General features: G+C 39.3%; 1 protein-coding gene across 4 annotated transcripts in view; it reads left to right on the top strand.

The window, feature by feature from the left end:
- NUP153 (nucleoporin 153) overlaps positions 1 to 16,373 on the top strand; it is a 75,015-nt gene that overhangs the window by 2,549 nt on the left and 56,093 nt on the right. The window contains exon 2 of one of the 4 annotated variants that reach the window (XM_057554496.1): positions 825 to 949. The exons of the other annotated variants lie outside the window; for them this stretch is intronic. The gene's annotated coding sequence lies outside the window, so the exon portion shown is untranslated. The remainder of the gene's footprint in view (positions 1 to 824; positions 950 to 16,373) is intronic. 4 annotated transcript variants of the gene reach the window in all.

Here is a 16,373-nt window from a genome sequence, read left to right on the forward strand (position 1 = left end):
TTTGGGGGTTTCTTAATCAACACTGCAGGTATTAATATTGGCAGATACTACCAAAGAAAAGTATCCAGGAATATACAAAAGAATACTTTAAGGATTAAAAAAAAAATCTTAAAATAAGGACTTTCTTTAATCCTTACTGGAACTTTTGTGAACTTGTAGACTCCCTGGTTGCTGTCAGCTATCCTAGGCTGTCACCCCTCTGTTTTGCAGCAACTGCTGAGTCATCATGAATAGCAAGGAGCTTCATGACACGGCATGTTTTGTACTCATGTATTTTGATTAAATGTCCAGTGGTTTCTGGGCAAAAATGAAGCTTTTGGGTTGTGTAGTAGAGGCTTGAAAGAAGAATGAGCGATCTGGCACTGTTAGTTAATGGATGTTTGCCATTGCTTGTCAGGCCAACTGGCTTGTGTAGTCACGCAGTACCTGCGACTTTCGCATGTGTTCAACTGACTTGTAATTTCCTGTTTTGACTTATTCTGGTTTAGCTCTGCTGAGGTATACCTAAAGTTCACATTTTTTTCCTATTAACTTCTGATCTTTAAAATGGCATCTTGCTTCAAGTTGTGGAGACAAAAATCCATTGTCTTATTCAACTAACTGAAGGGTAGTAACTTAAGAATTGTAGAAGCAAAAATGAAGAACAGCACCAAATGATTAAGTTGATCATTTTCACTTGCCTTCTTTCCTACCCCCTAACTCTTAGCCCAGATGCATTTAGGAAATGGTATCATTTTTCTAGTGGGAGTGAACAGGTCAGTAAAGAGAATGTGCTTAGTTCTTGTCACCTGTTCAGTCTCCTTTCCCCTTTCCTTTTTGTGCAGATTGTCAGGCCCAGAAAGTCAGCTCTGGAGAGGTCAAGCTGCTTTTCTTAATAGCCACCACAAAAAACTTGAGCCCATGGGCAAACCAGAACCTTGCCTCTGGAAGAATCTACTGCCACCTCCTGGTGAGAAGGGAACTACTTATTTTTGCCCTTTTTTGGGGGGTGTGCTTCAGAGGTTTTGTCTTCTGGTTTGGAGCTAAGGGAATCCACTCATTTTATCTTCCTAGATGCAGTTTGTCTTACAAGTCAGTTTCTGCATTTAGCTATTTTCAAAAAAGGGGGGGAGGAAACCCCTTTATCTATTCAGTAGCTTAAATCAGGAGTCTGCAAACGTTTTCTGTAAAGGACCATATAGTACATATTTTAGGTTTTGTTGCTGCAGGTTCTTTGTTTTGTTTTTATAACCCTTTAAAAAATGTAAAAATCATTCTTAGCTTGCCACCTGTATGAAAACAGGCTGAGGGCTGAATTTGGCCCACAGACCATGGTTTGCCTAATCTTGGTTTATGTGATAGTGTAGTTTTTTTGTTGTTTTGGTAGCTTCTATATGATACTTTGTCCCGAATAACTATGTCCTGCTTGGATTCTGATGGCAAAAGAGTGTTCTCAGTTTTGAAAAGGAGGGATATTTAATGGCTGAATACTTAACTCATTCCAGAAGTCACTGAGTAGTTTGGACTTTTATCTTTGCTTTATCCTAGATGTTTAATTAATATGGTTAGTGAATAGAAATGGAAATAGTTGATAGGAAAAAAATGTGCTGTAATACAGTCAGAGCCTCTGGGTTTGAGTCCCTATTCTGCCAGAACTTGGACAAGTTCTCTCTGCTTAATTTACTCATCTGTAAAGTGGAAATTGTTGGGAGGGGTTAAATGAGATAATATAAGGAAAGCTCTTAGAACAGAGCCTGGCATATAGAGTAAGGACTCATTTGAAATTGTTGTGATTAAGTAGAACCTTTTGATTTAAATGTTTTATTGTATCTGAATTTTGCTGCCTCTTAGTAGAGGTATTTTTCTTTACCAAAGTTCAGTCTTTTATAGGTTTGTACTAGATTTAAAAACTTGTTTTCTGAGTGATGAGGCCAAACCTTTAAACTACCTTAAACTACATAAAAATACATTATTTTTAACATGTTCCTCATAGAAATGCCAGTCATTTAAGTGTATAGGAAAATAAATCCAAGTGTTAAATTATTTAATGCATAGTAGGTTTTTTTGTTTGTGATGAGAGGCCCTTGTGTGTGATAGTTTATCAATTTACTCACCAGTTTTTCAGATAATGACAAAAAAGCCCAGGTGTCTCCATTTCCTGGAAAGTCCTTTGATGAGGCAATTACCTATTACTTGAAGTAAAATGGTCTGATGTCACTAATTAAAACCATTTCATTAGGCACAGAATATTATTGGAAAGTTGTGATGACCTTGTATTTTCAAAAATGTTTTATTTGCAGCTACTTGGCTAATGGTCATGGTTGTTTTATATATATATATATATATATATATATATATATATATATATATATATATATATATTTCTCTTTCAGATATCTGTTTTTGGTTTTTTTAAGATCTTTACTGGACTATAATTGCTTTACAATGTTGTGTTAGTTTCTGCTGTATAACAAGGTGAATCATCTATATGTATACATATATCCCCATATCCCCTCCCTCTTGTGCCTCCCTCCCACCCTCCCTATCCCACCCCTCTAGGTGGTCGCAAAGCACCAAACTGATTTCCCTGTGCTATGTGGCTGCTTCCCACTAGCTATCTGTTTTACATTTGGTAGTGTATATATGTCCATGCCACTCTCTCACTTCGTCCCAGCTTCCCCTTCCCCCTCCACGTGTCCTCAAGTCCATTCTCTACATCTGCATCTTTATTCCTGTCCTGCCCCTAGGTTCATCAGAGCCTTTTTTTTTTTTAGATTCCATGTATATATGTTAGCATACGGTATTTGTTTTTCTCTTTCTGACTTACTTCACTCTGTAAGACAGACTCTAGGTCCATCCACCTGACTACAGATAACTCAATTTCATTTCTTTTTATGGCTGAGTAATATTCCATTGTATATATGTGCCACATCTTCTTTATCCATTCATCTGTCAGTGGACAATTACGTTGCTTCCATGTCCTGGCTATTGTAAATAGTGCTGCAATGAACACTGTGGTACATAACTCTTTTTGAATTATGGTTTTCTCAGGGTATATGCCCAGTAGTGGGATTGCGGGGTCATATGGTAGCTCTACTTTTAGTTTTTTAAGGAACCTCCATACTGTTCTCCATAGTGGCTGTATCAATTTACATTCCCACCAACAGTGCAAGAGGGTTCCGTTTTCTCCACATCCTCTCCAGCATTTATTGTTTGTAGATTTTTTGATGATGGCCATTCTGACTGGTGTGAGGTGCTACCTCGTTGTAGTTTTGATTTGCATTTCTCTAATGATTAGTGATGTTGAGCATCCTTTCATGTGTTTGTTGACAATCTATATCTTCTTTGGAGAAATGTCTATTTAGGTCTTCTGCCCATTTTTGGATTGGGTTGTTGTTTTTTTGATATTGAGCTGCATGAGCTGCTTGTATATTTTGGAGATTAGTCCTTTGTCAGTTGCTTCACTTGCAAATATTTTCTCCCATTCTGAGGGCTGTCTTCATCCTGTTTATGGTCTCCTTTGCTGTGCAAAAGCTTTTAAGTTTCATTAGGTCCCATTTGTTGATTTTTGGTTTTATTTCCGTTTCTCTAGGAGGTGGGTCAAAAAGGATCTTGCTGTGATTTATATCATAGAATGTTCTGCCTATGTTTGCCTTTAACGGTTTTATAGTGTCTGGCCTTATATTTAGGTCTTTAATCCATTTTGAGTTTATTTTTGTGTATGGTGTTAGGAAATGTTCTAATTTCCTTCTTTTACGTGTAGCTGTCCAGTTTTCCCAGCACCACTTATTGAAGAGGCTGTCTTTTCTCCATTGTATACTCTTGTCTCCTTTATCAAAGATAAGGTGACCATATGTGCGTGGGTTTATCTCTGGGCTTTCTATCCTGTTCCTTCGATCTATATTTCTGTTTTTGTGCCAGTACCAGACTGTCTTGATTACTGTAGCTTTGTAGTATAGTCTGAAGTCAGGGAGCCTGATTCCTCCAGCTCCGTTTTTTCTTTCTCAAGATTGTTTTGGCTATTCGGGGTCTTTTGTGTTTCCATACAAATTGTGAAATTTTTTGTTCTAGTTCTGTGAAAAATGCTAGTGGTAGTTTGATAGGGATTGCATTGAATCTGTAGGTTGTTTTGGATAGTATAGTCATTTTCACAATGTTGATTCTTCCAATCCAAGAACATGGTATATCTCTCCATCTGTTTGTATCATCTTTAATTTTTTTCATCAGTTCTTATAGTTTTCTGCATACAGGTCTCTTATCTCCTTAGGTAGGTTTATTCCTAGGTAGTTTATTCTTTTTGTTGCAGTGGTAAATGGGAGTGTTTCCTTAATTTCTCTTTCAGATTTTTCAGCATTACTGTATAGGAATGCAAGAGATTCTGTGCATTAATTTTTAAAAATTAATTTATTTATATTTTTGGCTGTGTTAGGTCTTCATTGCTGCACACGGGCTTTCTCTAGTTGGGGCGAGTGGAGGCTACTCTTCATTGTGGTGCACGGGCTTCTCATTGCGGTGGCTTCTCTTGTTGCAGAGCACGGGCTCTAGAGTACAGGCTCAGTAGTTGTGATGCAGAGGCTTAGTTGGTCCGCAGCATGTGGGATCTTCCCAGACCAGGGCTCGAACCCGTGTTCCCTACATTGGCAGGCAGGTTCTTAACCACTGTGCCACCAGGGAAGCCCCTGTGCTTTAATTTTGTATCCTGCTACTCTACCATATTCATTGATTAGCTCTAGTAGTTTTCTGGTAGCATCTTCAGGAATCTCTATGTATAGTGTCATGTCATCTGCAAACAGTGACAGTTTTACTTCTTCTTTTCCAATTTGGATTTCTTTTATTTCTTTTTTGTCTCTGATTGCTGTGGCTAAAACTTCCAAAACTATGTTGAATAATAGTGGTGAGAGTGGGCAACCTTGTCTTGTTCTTGATCTTAGAGGAAATGGTTTCAGTGTTTCATCCTTGAGAACAGTGTTGGCTGTGGGTTTGTCATATATGGCCTTTATTATGTTGACGTAGGTTCCCTTTATGCCTACTTTCTGGAGAGTTTTTATCATAAATGGGTTTTGAATTTTGTGAAAAGCTTTTTCTGCATCTATTGAGATGATCGTATGGTTTTTATCCTTCAGTATGTTAATATGCTGTATCACATTGATTGATTTTCGTATACTGAAGAATCCTTGCATTCCTGGGACAAACTCCACTTGATCATGGTGTATGATCCTTTAATGTGCTGCTGGGTCCTGTTTGCTAGTATTTTGTTGATGATTTTTGCATCTGTGTTCATCAGAGATACTGGCCTGTAGTTTTCTTTCTTTGTGACATCTTTGTCTGGTTTTAGTATCAGGGTGATGGTGGACTCATAGAATGAGTTTGGGAGTGTTCCTCCCTCTGCTATATTTTGGAAGAGTTTGAGAAGGATACGTGTTAGCTCTTCTCTAAATGTTTGATAGACTTTGCCTGTGAAGCCATCTAGTCCTGGGCTGTTGTCTGTTGGAAGATTTTTAATCACAGTTCCAATTTCAGTGCTTGTGATTGCTTTGTTTATATTTTCTATTTCTTCCTGGTTCAGTTTCAGAAGGTTGTGCTTTTCTAAGAATTCCAGGTTGTCCATTTTATTGGCATATAGTTGCTTGTAGTAATCTCTCATGATCCTTTGTATTTCTGCAGTGTCAGTTGTTACTTCCCCTCTTTCATTTCTAATTCTATTGATTTGAGTCTTCTCCCTTTTTCTTCTTGATGAGTCTGGCTAATGGTTTATCAATTTTGTTTATCTTCTCAAAGAACCAGCTTTTAGTTTTATTGATCTTTGCTATCGTTTCCTTCATTTCTTTTTCATTTATTTCTTATCTGATCTCTGATTTCTTTCCTTCTGCTAACTTTGGGGTGTTTTTGTTCTTCTTTCTTTAATTGCTTTAGGTGTAAGGTTAGGTTGTTTATTTGAGATTTTTCTTGTTTCTTGAGGTAGGCTTGTATTGCTATAAACTTCCCTCTTAGAACTGCTTTTGCTGCATCCCATAGGTTTTGGGTTGTCGTGTTTTCCTTGTCATTTGTTTCTAGGTATTTTTGATTTCCTGTGATTTCTTCAGTGATCTCTTGGTTATTTAGTAGTGTGTTGTTTAGCCTCCATGTGTTTGTGTTTTTTACAGTTTTTTTCCTTTTATTGATAACTAGTCTCATAGCATTGTGGTCAGAAGAGAAATTTGATATGATTTCAGTTTTCTTAAATTTACCAAGGCTTGCTTTGTGACCCAAGATATGATCTATCCTGGAGAATGTTCCATGAGCACTTGAGAAGAAAGTGTATTCTGTTGTTTTTGGATGGAATGTCCTATAAATATCAATTAAGTCCATCTTGGTTAATGTATCATTTAAAGCCTGTGTTTCCTTACTTATTTTCATTTTGGTTGATCTATCCATTGGTGAAAGTGGGGTGTTAAAGTCCCCTACTGTTATTGTGTTACTGTCGATTTCCCCTTTTATGGCTGTTAGCATTTGCCTTATGTATTGAGGTGCTCCTGTGTTGGGTGCATAAATGTTTACAGTTGTTTATCTTCTTCTTGGATTGATCCCTTGATCATTATGTTGTATCCTTCTTTGTGTCTTGTAATGGTCTTTATTTTAAAGTCTATTTTGTCTGATATGAGAATTGCTACTCCAGCTTTCTTTTGATTTCCATTTGCATGGAATATCTTTTTCCATCCCCTCACTTTCAGTCTGTATGGGTCCCTAGGTCTGAAGTGGGTCTTTTGTAGACAGCATATGTATGGGTCTTGTTTTTGTATCCTTTCAGCCAGTCTATGTCTTTTGGTTGGAGCATTTAATCCATTTACATTTAAGGAGATTATCGATATGTATGTTCCTGTTACCATGTTCTTAATGTTTTGGGTTTGTTTTTGTAGGTCTTTTCCTTCTCTCGTGATTCCTGCGTAGAGAAGTTCCTTTAGCATTTGTTGTAGAGCTGGTTTGGTGGTGGTGAATTCTCTTAACTTGCTTATCTGTAAAGGTTTTAATTTCTCTGTCGAATCTGAATGAGATCCTTGCTGGGTAGAGTAATCTTGGTTGTAGGTTTTTCCCTTTCATCACTTTAAATATGTCCTGCCACTCCCTTGTGGCTTGCAGAGTTTCTGCTGAAAGATCAGCTGTTAACCTTATGGGGATTCCCTTGTATGTTATTTGTTGCTTTTCCCTTGCTGCTGTTAATATTTTTTCTTTGTATTTAATTTTTGATAGTTTGATTAATATGTGTCTTGGCGTGCTTCTTCTTGGATTTATCCTGTATGGGACTCTGTGCTTCCTGGACTTGATTGACTATTTCCTTTCCCATGTTAGGGAAATTTTCAACTATAATCTCTTGAAATATTTTCTCAGACCCTTTATTTTCTTCTTCTGGGACCTCTGTAGTTTGAATGTTGGTTCGTTTAGTGTGGTCCCAGAGTTCTCTGAGACTGTCCTCAATTCTTTTCATTCTTTTTTTTTAAATTCTGCACTGCGGTAGTTATTTCCGCTCTTTTATCTTCCGGGTCACTTATCCGTTCTTCTGCCTTAGTTTTTCTGCTATTGGTTCCTTCTAGAGAATTTTTAATTTCATTTATTGTGTTGTTCATCACTGTTTGTTTGCTCTTTAGTTCTTCTAGACCCCTGTTAAGTGTGTCTTGTATTTTCTCCATTCTGTTTCCAAGATTTTGGATCATCTTTACTGTCGTTACTCTGAATTTTTTTTTGGGTTGGTTGCCTATTTTGTGTTCATTTATTTGGTCTTGTAGGTTTTTACCTTGCTCCTTAGTCTGTAATATATTTTTTAGTCGTTTCTTTTTTTTTTTTGGGTGGTGCTGTATTCCTGTCCTACTGGTTGTTTGGCCTGAGACATCTAGCGCTTGAGTTTGCAGGCAGTTGGATAGAACCAGTTCTTGGTGCTGAGATGAGGACTTCTGGGAGGCCTCACTCCGATTGATATTCCCTGGTGTCTGAGGTTCTCTGTTAGTCCAGTGGTTTGGACTCAGAGCTCCCACCACAGGAGCTTGGCCCTAACCTCTGGCCTGGGAACCAAGATCCTGCAAGCTTTGTGGCACGGTAAAAAAGAAAAAGAAAAAAAGGAGCAGTACAGTATCAAAGAATAAAAAAGAAAATAAAATTAGAAAGATTAAAAAATATATTAGGAAAAATAAAACTGTAGTTGAAACAACTGCAACAAGGTAAAATAAAACCACAACAGAAAAAAGAAAAAAAAAGGGGGGGGCGGAAACAAGCCAAAAGGAGAGAACAATAACAAAGTATAAAGAATAAAATAAAATTAGAAAAGTAAAAGATTTATTTGGGAAAATAAAAATATAAAAGAATCGGAACAGTGAATCAACAAGGTAAAACACAACCCCAATCTAAAAGAGGAAAAAAGAAAATAAAAAAGCCTTGGCTATGGGAGTCAAAAAAAGCTTGGTGGAGTTTAGGCGGGGGTGGAACTGAGTCAGGAGCGTGGTTTAGCATTGGGCGGGGCCTCGGCCGGGTGACTGTTCAAGCGTGGGGTGGGGCTTCTGCTTAGGACCTGCTCGGAAGGGGTGAGGCATCACCTCCAAAGGAGAGCCTCCAGAGTGTGGCGTTCCTAGGGCCCTGGGTGAGGGTGTGTGGGAGGGGTTTAGGCCCAGTGCGTTGGAGGGGGTCTCAGAGGGAGTCTCCGAGTGTAGAGGTGGGGCCCTGGGTGAGGGGTGCAGGGGCGGGGCTTGGGCTCTGCACGGCAGGAGGGAGGCTCCGAGGGTAGAGGATTAGGCCTGGGAGCCCAACAGGCGTCCTGGCGCCCAAATGGACAGGGAAGGCCCTGGCCCCGTTCCCTTCTGTTCCTTTGTGCCCCTCTCCCACCGTCTCCCCCGTAGCCACTGGACCCGTAACCGGGGTGGGTCCTGCTGCTGTAGGAACTCCTCCCTTCCTCTAGCCACACCTCAGGGGTGCCGGTCCCGGAGTTCCAGCCTTTACTTTTGCTCCCCCTTCCCTCCCTCCCACTCCCTCAGGACCCGTGCTGAGGGGCCCTCAGTGGGCAGAGGATCAGGCCTGGGATCTCAGCAGGCTCCCGGGGGCCCAAGTGGGCAGGGAAACCTGGCCACGCTCCCTTTTGATCCTCTGCCCTCCCAGTGGTTCCCCAATTTCCCCCTTCGGGCGTGGGAGCCCTTCCCCTCCCCCAGCCGCCCCTCAGGGGCGCCAGTCCTGTCCCGCCTCCACTTCTCCTCCCCCTTCACTCCCCCCATGCCCCCCGTCCTACCTGGTCGCTGGGGATTCCTCCCGTGTCCGTGGTCCCCCACTGGTGCCTAGTAGGTGCCCTAGTGGTGAGGAGACGCGAATTCCGCGTCCTCCTAGTATGCCATCTTAACTCCGCTCTCTCTGTAATATATTTTTAAAGGATTCTTCTGTGTTGCTAAGCCCAGTTGAAAGTCTTGCCACCAGATACAATTTACTGTGTTTACTATTGGAAAAAGGATGGTAGAACGCCTCTTCTGTCTAAAGATATTTCACTTTCCCTGCCCGTTTGCTTGTGACTTAAGGAATAAACTTTTACACCCAGTTTTCAAACAGATTGTGAAAGACAAGTGGCAATATCTTGTAGATAACTTTTAGTGGATTAAATTGCTTTAGGCTTTTATTGTGTCTAGTTTGAAAGGTCTCTTAGGGACTCCTTTTCTTGTCCTTGTTGTTTGATTACTGTTAATTATCTATTAATACCACCTCTATAATGTAGATTTCTAAAATTAAGAGACTAAGCCAGGTCATGTTTCTCCTTCCTGAATTAGTGTTAGAGTCTTAAAGGACGTTGAAAATTGTGGCCAGTTGTAATTTAAAATTTTCTTAGCTACAATAACTTTTATGCTCATGTTTTTTGTTTTTTTTTAATTAATTAATTAATTTTATTTTTGGCTGCATTGGGTCTTCGTTGCAGCGAGCGGGGGCTACTCTTCATTGCGGTGGCTTCTCTTTGTTGCGGAGTGCAGGCTCAGTAGTTGTGCCTTGTGGGCTCTAGAGCACAGGCTCAGTAGTTGTGGCACATGGGCTTAGTTGTTCCACAGCATGTGGGATCTTCCCAGACTAGGACTCAAACCCGTGTCCCCTGCATCAGCAGGCGGATTCTTAACCACTGTGCCACCAGGCAAATCCCTGTGCTCATGTTTTTTTGAGTTAATCTCTTGATGTTGAGAAGAGAAATGAAAAGTATAAGGAATGGATTTTACGTGGCTGGAAAGGTTTGGACTGGGTGGTCAGGAGAAACTTGGCTGCTAAATGACTGTCTGTAGGTTGTAAAACGTGACAAGTAATAGCTTAGGTTAAGTTCAGGTTACTGAAACTAGATTCAGTATAACTGCATTAGAATTTGAATACTTTATAATAGAGATGCATTGTTAAAATAAGTAATGTTAGAGTGGATATATTAAAAAGCTGGAACTAACTGAAAGATTAGAATAGCATCTAGGTTTTTACTATTTAGTGTTTCAGATTTTTTATATTTATAATTAGATATTCTTTAAGTCTCATGTGAAGTCTTGGGTTCTTAGCCCTTGTTCTTCACTTGGGCTTGGATGGAGCAGGGGGAAAACTGATTAAGGAATCTGTATGAAGTGAGACTTCCAGAAAGTGTGGAGAAACTAGTGACACGGGAGTTGAGTGGGTAAGGAGAGAGTTCACAGACCCTTGGAAGAAAACTAAGGGTCAGTGACAAGCTTCAACAAAATAAAGGCAGCCGAAAGAACAGACAGAAATCAAAACAGCAGTGTATTCTGGGAGAATAGGGCTTCAGAACCTTAAAACTGAAGATGGGTTATGTTTGATATTTATAGTTAGCAATCCCGTAAAGTTTACATGAGAAAGGAGATTTTATAATCTGAATACTACTATTTAGTAGAGGGTAATGTGAAGAAAGGCGAGTTGAGGGAATTCCCTGGTGGTCTAGTGGTTAGGACTCTGTGCTTTCACAGCTGAGGGCCTGGGTTCAGTCCCTGGTCAGGGAACTAAGATCCTGCAAGCGACACAGCGCGGTGCAGCAAAAAAACAAACAAAAAAACAGTTGAATAGAACTGAGGTCAAAAGTCAAGTAAACTAATAGGAATAGAGAGCATTATATAAGAAGAAGGAAGGCTGTATAGTACTTATAAGGAGAGGTGTCTCTGGTTATTATGATATTACAAATTGGTGAGAAGATATATAGGAAAAGAATTTTTGTTCCATTACAAATGAGTTCTGAGTTAGGATTGTAGAAGAGCCTTGCCCCACCTCAGCTTCTTTGATTAACCCTTGAACTCAGGTTAAATGTAATTTGAAAAGCTAATACATTCACAGTAGCTTACAAATTGGATGTGCTTGATATGTGTATAGTATTGAATTGAATTTACTTCTGGCCCCCAAATTGAGTATTTATACTAGATCTCAGTGACATTTTGATAGCGTTTTTGTTGTGGGGTTTTTTGGTTTTGTTTTTGTTTTGTTTTTGCCATGTTGGCCAAATGAAGAACCCTTAGTTCTTGAGGAGAAAAAAAATCCAATCATTTTAACCAGTCCAGGTTTAAAGATTCACTCCTGTAATCCTTGAATTTAACTTCGTTACTTAGGATCATCTGGTGTAGACTTTGCTTTGGCTACGAGGAGTATTTTAAAGATTTTAATGCCCCATTTGTTTTGTTGCTTTTTCTAATAAGCCCTTCATTAATTTTTCTTCCTTTGACTACTTTTCTGCTTCTCTTCATTTAGTTGGCTTTGTGTTATTTGTCATTCCAGAGGATGGTTCAATTTTCCCATGCTCTTGGTTAACTTCACAAGTTGTTTTTTGGAGGAAGGACTATTAGTGTGGCAACAAAAATAATATTTGTTTCAGCTGAAACTATTATACCAAGCAAATGTATTATTTATTTTTTTGAGTTCTAGGATTATTGATGTCCTTTTTTGAAACTTGCCACAGCATATTCGTATGTGGGAATAAAAAGCTGGTTGACTAGTGCAGCTGTAGAAAATTAAAATCATGCACCAGCTAATCTGTGCACCGTACAGACCTGTTGCCTACCTTCACAGAGCTGATCCTCCAGGGGAGGTGATAGACTGTGATTACCATCCCATATGACAGATTGCCTGTAGGAAGTGCAGGGTGCTATGGGTGCATGTAAGTGAGTGACTGTCTAGACTTGGAGGATCAGAGAAGATTTTCTGTAGGAAAACTTAAACATCAAGTTATAATGATGGCAGTTATGCTTACCACTGAAGCCTGTGGAAGTGGAGAGAAAGCTATTCTGGTAAAGTAGGACTTGAGTATTCACTCCTTAGTAGACCTTTACTCAGTGTACCTCTTTCCCCCTCAAGGTTGGTTTGTTTGTTTGCTTGCTTATTTTTAATATCACAAAACATTCTTTCTTCAAGTCCATATAGGAAGCTGATTTGCCCCATTCCTGTAAAGACCTGAGGCATATTATCTCAATAACTCTTGAAAAGGTAGACCTTCTTTGGTGATTGTAAAAGGAACCTTTTCTTCCATAAGAAAACTATTTTTCCCCTTTTCTAGCTTCCTTCACTTTTTCTCAGTTTTCCATTAGTGGCTGAAATACTTCAAAACTCATAAAAATTGCCCGCCAGGGAAGTACTTCTCCAAATCTATATGATAGACAGGGTCCCTTACGTCTTCAGTCTACCCTATTCTGTGCATAATCAGGAGATTTCTTTTCCCTAACAGTTTTTTAACTTCTAATATCTGGTAGTTGGTTATTTACTATAAATAAGCATGTTAAGTCTTTAACTGGAAATAAAAGAGATTCAAAGGTAGACTTTTATGTTTTACTTCTGTTTACTTCTTTCTATATTTGATATTCAGAATTCATATTATAAAGTAGGTACTTATGAAAGTTGGTATAATGGTATGACATCTTTGATGAGATAATCTTGGAAACAGTTTATTTTGTAGTTAAGTTTATACTCAGGGTTATGTTTATCATGGCCTTAATTGGGAAACCTGTCAGAGTTTTTAGATGATTTTAGTACAGTGGTTCTCAAACTTTAATTTGCGTAAGAATCACCTCAAGAGCTTGTTAAAACAAATTTGCATTTCTGACATGCTCTTAGGTGACACCAAGGCTGCTGGTCTGAAGACTCCAATTTGAGAACCACATTTTTAGGCTTTTTTATAGTCACTAGATGAGCCACAGAACAAAAGGTTACACGTACATTCTCACAGATACACGTACGTGCACACACATGATTAAAGGGGAATTTTGAAGGATCGAAATAGTTATTTCAGGTCTATCAGATAGTGCATTTATTAACAACGTTACGAGAAGCTTGGATGGCATGTGCCAAGGACATTCCTACATTTGAGTCTTTGCACCTTTTGCTTCCTCAGCCTGTAATACTTCTCTGCTAGAAATATACATGGCTCATTTCTCACTTTTTTCAGGTCTTTGCATATATAAAACAACTATCCCCATTTTGCTTCCCTGCTTTATTGTTGCCCATAGCACTGAATCACCATATCATGTGTTACATGTTATACTTTTGTCTCCCTAACTTAGAATCTAAGCTCCAAGAGGGCAGGAACCTGTTCCCTGTTTATTATCCCTAGTGTTCTTGCCTGACATGTAATATGTGATCAATAAGTATAAATTAAATGAAGAAAAGCAATGTTTGCCTTTTACCTCTGTGAGCTAGATAAGATTTTAAAATTTTCTTCAGGGTAAGCCTCTTTCCTGGTCCGTTTATGTACTGTTTTACAGAGATAACAGTTGGATGTAACTTCTGGATAGTAAGTGCTTCCGCAGGTGTGGTATATGTGTTCCATTGTTGCTAAAGCAGATGAATCTAACTGATACATGGACTGACTTTTTATTTTTCATGTTAATTAGAAAACAAATTTAACAAGTACGCTAAGGACCCAACAGGAAACAGTTCTCCAGATGGTTCAGCTGAAATATCTTTAAGAAAGAGTCTACTCAAAGATATGGTGGTGATTAAAGGAATACATGTGGGATAGCAGGATACCCAGAGACTAGCAACAGTGGGAAGCTGCTGCCATCCCTAGGGCTGGATGGAAAAGGGAAGAAACTGTGTAACTGGAGTGGAGGAAGGGCTACCTGGCTGGAGCTGTAGTTCTAGAGAAGGGGCGCTTGAGCAGAGGGAGCACAGGAAGAAAAACTTCTCTTTCCTCCCATCCTCTAATATCTGATATCCTCCAGAATCTCTCATGAGCCAGCCCAGAAGCCAGTTTGTTGAGACAGCCAGTCAGGAACGGTGTCAGGGCAGCGCAAGTGAAGACCAGTACAGCATCAAATTTGTGATTTGGTAGATTTTATTGTGTAGGGAAAACTGTTTATTAAGAGAAATAAAACAAATAGAAAGAAAACCATTAAATAACAGTACAGGTAAAAATCATGGCTAAAGTTTGGGAAACGCTGGAGAAATAGTTATTAATCCACATTGTATTCAGCACAGTCCACTGTAAGGTTTGTTTTTCTGATTCATTAAATAGTATTTTAATATTATGATATATTTTAATTATTGTCTGACTAGTACTCCACATGTATGTTTTCCAGATAACTGAACATTAAGATTTAAGTATACATAATTTTATTCACCTCTTGTAGAGGGATTTTTTTCCCTGAAATGTATTGTGATTTCCTGAAATGTATCTAATTTCCTAATCTCTTTTTTTTTTATTTTAATTTTTTATTTTTGGCTGTGTTGGGTCTTCGTTTTTGTGCGAGGGCTTTCTCTAGTGAGGCGAGTGGGGGCCACTCTAAATCGCCGTGCGCGGGCCTCTCACTATCGCAGCCTCTCTTGCTGCGGAGCACAGGCTCCAGACGCGCAAGCTCAGTAGTTGTGGCTCACGGGTCTAGTTGCTCCGCGGCATGTGGGATCCTCCCAGACCAGGGCTCGAACCCGCGTCCCCTGCACTGGCAGGCAGACTCCCAACCACTGCGCCACCAGGGAAGCCCCCTAATCTCTTTAATTAGATTGGTGGTTCTCAAACTATAGCATACATCAGATTCACTTGGAAAGGCTTGTGAAAACAGGTGAGCCCTATCTCCTGAATTTAGTAGGGCTGGGATTGGGCCTTAGGTAATGCAGATATAAATGGTGAAGGGACCACATCTTGGGAACCACTAGTGACTAGGGTATACTGAGCTTAATTTAACTTTTCTTGATGACTTAGGGTCATTTACCCTATAGAGGCATATTGAAGTGAGGGGATATTTCTTTTTAATAACGGTTCCAGGTCAATTTTAGCATCTGTATTTAATTTTGTTGTCACGTGCATCATGCTGTCATTCATTGTGCCACTAGTAATTCCTCTCTCTCACTGTAATTTTTTTTTTTAATATAGTTATTTATTTATTTTTGGCTGCATTGGGTCTTCGTTGCTGCGTGCGGGCCTTCTCTAGTTCCGGCGAGCAGGGGCTACCCTTTGCTGTGGTGTGGGGACTTCTCATTGTGGTGGCTTCTCTTGTTGCAGAGCACAGGCTCCACGTGCACGGGCTTCAGTAGTTGTGGCGCACGGGCTTAGTTGCTCCACGGCATGTGGGATCTTCCCGGACCAGGGCTTGAACCTGTGTCCCCTGCATTGGCAGGCGGATTCTTAACCACTGCACCACCAGGGAAGCCCTCTCACTGTAATTTTGTACTAAGCTGCTCTGGGCTGAGACTAAATAAATTGGTTACATTTTAGGTTAGAAAAGAGAAGGTCTCCAAGCAAAATTCATGAGTTTCAACGAAGGAGCTTTTTTTTTTTTTTATCCATTTTGACTGTTCAATTTTTACTGATTATTCTCCACAATACCTAATGCTGCCACATAAGTGACCTTTGGTTAAGTACGGTGCTAATTTTAAGTTGTTCTGTACTTGCCTCCTTCAGTGAGTAGAGATCACAGGAACCTCTGATACTTTTAGTAGCTAAACACCTTAGAGGAAGTCTACGAAAGATTTATTTTACTCTAAATTCTTGCTATAGTGCCTTAACATCGCTTTGTATCAAGTGTGTCTTTTTTTTTTTTACTTATTTAAACTGTGTTATATATTGAAAGCACTTTCAAGTCTTTTGGAATATGGGGGGGGGTAAATAAATATTTAAATATAAATAATTAGCAAAATAATAAACATGAATGTTTTTATAAATATTAAATCTTGGAGTAGGTATAGAATCTTTCTTTCCAAAGAAACTAATACTGTGTAACATTGGCATAGAAAAGGGGAACAGTGAATTTGTGTTTTTCAGTAGTGAGTATTCTAGGGCTGCTGGCTTCGTGTGTTGTTAGAGATCTTACACAATGTAGATCTGTTCAGAGTTTCTGATGGGAGGAAAAGTAATTACTTTTTTCCCAGTTGTTACCTACAGCTTTTCAGATAATCAGGAGAATACTACTCAAGTGCTTATATCAGAGGTGTGTTCCGTCTTT

The sequence above is a fragment of the Balaenoptera acutorostrata genome, chromosome 10, assembly GCF_949987535.1.
Source record: "Balaenoptera acutorostrata chromosome 10, mBalAcu1.1, whole genome shotgun sequence".
In the NCBI taxonomy this organism is placed as follows: domain Eukaryota; kingdom Metazoa; phylum Chordata; class Mammalia; order Artiodactyla; family Balaenopteridae; genus Balaenoptera; species Balaenoptera acutorostrata.